We start from the raw sequence: 7,732 nt of genomic DNA, 5'->3' as shown, positions 1-7,732 counted from the left end.
CACCACGACCATTCATTCTCCACACCACGACCATTCATGCAATCTCCACACCACGACCATTCATTCACTCTCCACACCACGACCATTCCTTCCTTCACTCCCCACACCACGACCATTCCTTCCTTCACTCGCCACAGCTCGACCATTCAATCACTCGCCACCCCACGACCATTCATTCACTCGCCACCCCACGACCATTCATTCTCCACACCACGACCATTCATGCAATCTCCACACCACGACCATTCATTCTCCACACCACGACCATTCATGCAATCTCCACACCACGACCATTCATTCACTCTCCACACCACGACCATTCCTTCCTTCACTCCCCACACCACGACCATTCCTTCCTTCACTCGCCACAGCACGACCATTCAATCACTCTCCACACCACGACCATTCATTCGCTCGCCACACCACGGCCATTCATTCGCTCGCCACACCACCGCCATTCATTCGCTCGCCACACCACCGCCATTCATTCGCTCGCCACAGCACCGCCATTCATTCGCTCGCCACAGCACCGCCATTCATTCGCTCGCCACAGCACCGCCATTCATTCGCTCGCCACAGCACCGCCATTCATTCGCTCGCCACAGCACCGCCATTCATTCGCTCGCCACAGCACCGCCATTCATTCCCTCGCCACACCACCGCCATTCATTCCCTCGCCACACCACCGCCATTCATTCATTCCCTCGCCACACCACCGCCATTCATTCATTCCCTCGCCACACCACCGCCATTCATTCATTCCCTCGCCACACCACCGCCATTCATTCATTCCCTCGCCACACCACGACCATTCATTCGCTCGCCACACCACGACCATTCATTCGCTCGCCACACCACGACCATTCATTCGCTCGCCACACCACGACCATTCATTCGCTCGCCACACCACGACCATTCATTCGCTCGCCACACCACGACCATTCATTCGCTCGCCACACCACGACCATTCATTCGCTCGCCACACCACGACCATTCATTCGCTCGCCACACCACGACCATTCATTCGCTCGCCACACCACGACCATTCATTCGCTCGCCACACCACGACCATTCATTCGCTCGCCACACCACGACCATTCATTCGCTCGCCACACCACGACCATTCATTCGCTCGCCACACCACGACCATTCATTCGCTCGCCACACCACGACCATTCATTCGCTCGCCACACCACGACCATTCATTCGCTCGCCACACCACGACCATTCATTCGCTCGCCACACCACGACCATTCATTCGCTCGCCACACCACGACCATTCATTCGCTCGCCACAGCACCGCCATTCATTCGCTCGCCACAGCACCGCCATTCATTCGCTCGCCACAGCACCGCCATTCATTCGCTCGCCACAGCACCGCCATTCATTCGCTCGCCACAGCACCGCCATTCATTCGCTCGCCACAGCACCGCCATTCATTCGCTCGCCACAGCACCGCCATTCATTCGCTCGCCACAGCACCGCCATTCATTCGCTCGCCACAGCATCGCCATTCATTCGCTCGCCACACCACCGCCATTCATTCGCTCGCCACACCACCGCCATTCATTCGCTCGCCACACCACCGCCATTCATTCGCTCGCCACACCACCGCCATTCATTCGCTCGCCACACCACCGCCATTCATTCCCTCGCCACACCACGACCATTCATTCCCTCGCCACACCACGACCATTCATTCCCTCACCGCACAACGACCATTCATTCCCTCGCCGCACCACGACCATTCATTCACTCGCCGCACCACGACCATTCATCAATTCGCCGCACCACGACCATTCCTTCCTCCACTCGCCACACCACGACCATTCCTTCCTCCACTCGCCACACCACGACCATTCCTTCCTCCACTCGCCACACCACGACCATTCATTCCCTCGCCGCACAACGACCATTCATTCCGTCGCCGCACCACGACCATTCATTCACTCGCCGCACCACGACCATTCATCAATTCGCCGCACCACGACCATTCCTTCCTCCACTCGCCACACCACGACCATTCCTTCCTCCACTCGCCACACCACGACCATTCCTTCCTCCACTCGCCACACCACGACCATGCCTTCCTCCACTCGCCACACCACGACCATTCCTTCCTCCACTCGCCACACCACGACCATTCCTTCCTCGACTCGCCACACCACGACCATTCCTTCCTCGACTCGCCACACCACGACCATTCCTTCCTCCACTCGCCACACCACGACCATTCCTTCCTCCACTCGCCACACCACGACCATTCCTTCCTCCACTCGCCACACCACGACCATTCCTTCCTCGACTCGCCACACCACGACCATTCCTTCCTCGCCTCGCCACACCACGACCATTCCTTCCTCGACTCGCCACACCACGACCATTCCTTCCTCGACTCGCCACACCACGACCATTCCTTCCTCGACTCGCCACACCACGACCATTCCTTCCTCGACTCGCCACACCACGACCATTCCTTCCTCGACACACCACGACCATTCCTTCCTCGACACACCACGACCATTCCTTCCTCGACACACCACGACCATTCTTTCCTCGACTCGCCACACGACGACCATTCCTTCCTTCACTCTCCACACCACGACCATTCCTTCCTTCACTCTCCACACCACGACCATTCCTTCCTTCACTCTCCACACCACGACCATTCCTTCCTTCACTCTCCACACCACGACCATTCCTTCCTTCACTCTCCACACTACGACCATTCCTTCCTTCACTCTCCACACCACGACCATTCCTTCCTTCACTCTCCACACGACGACCATTCCTTCCTTCACTCGCCACACCACGACCATTCCTTCCTTCACTCTCCACTCCACGACAATTCCTTTCTTCACTCTCCACACGACGACAATTCCTTCCTTCACTCGCCACACCACGATCATTCCTTCCTTAACTCGCCGCACTTCGACCATTCATTCATTCACTCGCCGCACTTCGACCATTCATTCATTCATTCACTCGCCGCACTTCGACCATTCATTCATTCACTCGCCGCACTTTGACCATTCCTTCCTTCACTCGCCGCAATTCGACCATTCCTTCCTTCACTCGCCGCACTTCGACCATTGCTTTCTTCCCTCACGAGTTTAGAATTAGAATTACCTTAAAATTTTCGAACAAATTTAGAATTACCTTTTAAACACTCGAGAATTACACTTTAAATCCCTCGAAAATTACACTTCAGATCCCTTTAGAATACCCCGTTAAACCCCTGTGGAGTTGAGAATTACCATTTAAAACCCTCCAGAACTACACTTTAAAACCCTCTGGAGTCTAGAATTACACTTTAAAACCCTCGAGAATTACACTTCAGAACCCTTTAAAACCCTGTACAATTACCCTTTAAAACCCCCGAGAATTACACTTCAGAACCCTTTATAATTACACTATAAAACCATTTTGAATCACCCTTTTAAACCCCCTCACATTACCCTTTTAATCCCTCGAGAATTACCCTTTAAAACCCTCTAGAATTACACTTTTAGAACCCTTTAAAACCCCTGAGAATTACACTTCAGAACCCTTTATACTGTAATTACACTTTAAAACCATTTAGAATCACCCTTTTAAACCCCCAAGCATTACCCTTTTACTCCCTCTATTATTACCCTTTAAGCCCCTCAAGAATTACACTTTAGAACCCTTTAAGACCCTGTAGAATTACCCTTTAAAACATCCGAGAATTACACTTTAAAAGTCTTTATAATTACACTTTAAACCCTCCAGAATTACACTTTAAACCCTCCAGAATTGCCCTTTAAAACCATCTGGAATTACACTTTAAAAACCTGTAGAGTCCAGAATTACCCTTTAAAACCCTCGAGAATTACACTTTCGAACCCTTAATAATAACACTTTTAAACCAGTTATAATCACCCATTTAAACCCCCAAGCATTACCCTTTAAAAGCCCCAATAATTACACTTTAAACCCCTTTATAATTACACTTTAAACCCCTCTAGAATTACCCTTTAAAACACCAGAATTACAGTTTAGAACCGTCTATAATTACAATTAAAACCCTCGAAAACTACACTCCAGATCCCTCTGGAATTACCCTTTATAACCCTTCAGAATTACTCTTTAGAACCCTTTAAAACACTATAGAATTACACTTTAGAACTGCCTATAATTACACTTTACAACCCCTGAGAATTACACTTCAGAACCCTTTAGAATTAGCCTTTAAAACCCTCCAGAGTTACTTTAAAACCTTATCGAATTACCCTTTAACCCCACCCCCACCCCCCCTCAGAATTACACTTTCGAACCCTCGAGAATTATCCTTTAAAACACTCTATAATTACCCTTTAAAATGCTCTGGAATTACTCTTTAGAACCTCTTAAAATGATGCTTTAAAACCCTCTAGAATTACACTTTAAACCCCTCAATAATTACACTTTAGAACTCTTTAGTATTGCACTTTAGAACCCTCGAGAATTACCCTTTAAAAGTCTCTATAATTACCCTTTAAAACGCTCTAGAATTACTCTTTAGAACCTTTTAGAATAACGCTTTAAACCCCTTTAGAATTAAACTTGAAAACCTTTGAGAATTACACTTTAGAACCCTTTGGAATTATACTTTAAAACCAATTAGAATCACCCTTTTCAACCCACCAGAATTATCCTTTAAAACACTCCAGAATTACCCTTTAAAACCCACCAGAATTACACTTTAAAACTGTCTCAAATTAGCTTTTAAACCCCGAGAGATTTACACTTTAGTACCCTTTAGTATTGCATTTCAGAACCCTCGAGAATTACACTATAAAACCCTGTAGAATTACACGTTAAAACCCTTGAGAATTACACTTTAAAACCATCACCCTTTTAAACCCTCCAGCATTACCCTTTAAAATCCTCAAGAATTACCCTTTAAAATTACCCTTTTATACCATGTAGAATTGTCCTTTAAAACCCCCCAGAACTCCCCACTAGAATCCTTTAAAACACTGTGGAACGCCCTATAATTACACTTTACAACCCCTGAGGATTACACGTCAGACCCCTTCAGAATTACCCTTTAAAACCTCTCGTGTTACACTTTAAAACCCTCTAGAATTACCCTTTAAACCCTCCGAGAATTACTTTTCAGAACGCTTTCGCATAGCACTTTAAAACCCTCTAAAATTACCCTTTCAAACCCTCTAAAATTACCCTTTAAAACGCTCGAGAATTACCCTGTAAACCCCTGCAGAATTACCCTTTAAAACCCTGAAGAATTACACTATAAAACCCTCGAGAATTACACTTGAGAACCCTTTAGAATTACACTTTTAAACCCTCTTGAATTACCCTTGAAAACCCTCTGGAACTACACTTTAAATCCCTCGAGTCTAGAATGACCCTTTAAAACCCTCTAGAGTGACTCTTTAATGCCCTCTAGAATTACACTCTGTATCCCCCGAGAATTACACTTTAGTATTACTCTTTAGAACGCTCTATAATTACCCTTTCAAACCCACCTGAATTACCCTTTAAAACTCTCTAGAATTACACTTTAAAACTCTCTGAAATTACCCTTTATAGGTTTGCCAGCCAACCCAACCTATGCCTGAACCCAGATTTAAGAAATTAAATTATTATGGCTGCCATATCATGCATCTGGTCAGGTTGAAATTTATAACATATATTTCCAATGACTGCTAGATCATAATTGTGAAGTTTTATGTCAAGTGATGAAGCGGTTCAAGAGAAAGCATTTGTAAAATATGTTTTTCTCCAATCCATCAAAGCTTGGTACATCATGGGTGATATAGGTTGTGGTCAAGTTTCATCGAAATTGTGTGCGTAGTTTCAGAGAAGAGAGAAAATACCTATTTTGGGGGGGCCAACCCCCACTTCCCCCCCACCCTGTAGACCCACTTGAGCGCAGATTTTGATGCGTTCGATCCACCTTCGTTAGGCATCGGATATAAAGCTTGTGGGCAAGCTTCATCAAAATCGTGTGTGTGGTTCAAGCGAAAAATGACTGAAGTGTTTACGGACTTGCTGACTCACTCACTCACTCACCAATGGACACTGCTCGATCACATAAGCTCACCGGACTAAAGTCCAGGTGAGCCAATGATTGATAGGTCACGTGGTCTGGAAGCCATATTGGATGGAACGCAAATCTTTCAAATGTATATATATATATATATATATATATATATATATATATATATATATATATATATATATATATATATATATACATACATATATACATATATATATATATATATATATATATATATATATATATATATATATATATATATATATATATACATACATATATACATATATACATACATACAGACACATATATATACATATATATATATATATACATATATATATACATATACATATACATACATATATGTAATATTGTTGCAGACCGGCAGGGTCGGGTGAGAAGACAACTAGGTGAGGGAAGCTATGTCGATTAACTCAACTGCGTGACCTCGGGTCCTCCCGCCGATGGAATCGGGTTACCTAATTAACCATGCGGTTTAACCACCGGGAAACCGCACCCTCGGTACGCCTTGTCCGGGCCAGATCACCTTTTCGGATCGGATGCAGCCGAGCGACACTGCCAAGGACGTACCGGCTAGAAGGAACGGACCGTTGGGAATAAAGACCCGGCTAAACCTGGATTCGAACCATGCTGGACCAATGAGGGAAAAGACAAAGTCGAGCTGGGAACATTTCTACAACAATTATTTATTTACAGCCAGAGAGGAACAGCATGTGGCACAGCATAGGTCTATTAGGTATGTAACGCAGGGAAAGAGAAGAGGGGTGTGGGGGTGTGACAATTATACAAGCAACTTACGAAGCAGACACAGTGCAGACTTGACGCGATATTATTTCAGTAACAATAAAAGATCTTGTACAGGCTTACTTAACACAGGCGCTAGCACACACGCGCGCGCACGCACGCACGCACGCACGCACGCACGCACGCACGCACGCACACACACACACGAAAAGAAGCCCCAACAAAAAAAGGACTTTTGCAGCCAGGGAGGGAGGGGGTTGAGGTTATAGTTTTTGGTACCTCGGTGTTTCGGGAGAGGGATGCTCTGTGGTGTGGCATCCGACAATGGCCACGTTGTTCTAGCCACAGCCGCACATGTGGAGATCGTGTTCCGGACAGGAGGAGCTTGAATGGAGAAGGGAGGAGTCCAAAGAGCGAGGGTGGAGCAGTCGGCGGGACCAGGCAGGAGGCGATTCGTCGATCGTGTGGGAGGGGACGAGATGCAGGAACACCAACTTCTTCTACAATTCTCAACACACTTCACTCCTCCAATTCCTCAATGCCTTTATTCCACAATTCCTTTCTTACACGGAGAATTTCTCCGAGCTTTATAGAGCCCGAGGTTCGGGGAGGGGCCATGCCGAATCTGACGTCATCGTCTGAGTCGGGCATTCCAACTGGCTCTGATCCCTCACGTGGTCCCCTTCCTGGGCCGGGCTTCGGCCAGACGCTGGTACACTCTGCCCACCTGGGTTCTAAGCGTATGACTCACCACCCACGTCTGATTTGGAGTAGACTGTGGAAGCTGGAAAAGTGCTTGTCCAGCCCAAAGTGCACGTCGGGATTTTGGCTCAGGAGTGATCGTTGAGGAGGGTACCGTGGGTCGTCATGCTATGGTAAGCGAGATGAGGGGAGCAAGCGAGGCAGAAGGCACCGTGGGAAAGAAAAGGTGGG

The sequence above is a fragment of the Eptatretus burgeri genome, chromosome 12 (genome assembly GCF_056783735.1).
Source record: "Eptatretus burgeri isolate ZD-2024b chromosome 12, Ebu_testis_v1, whole genome shotgun sequence".
Lineage (NCBI taxonomy): Eukaryota > Metazoa > Chordata > Myxini > Myxiniformes > Myxinidae > Eptatretus > Eptatretus burgeri.
Note: the sequence above shows the minus strand (reverse complement) of the source record.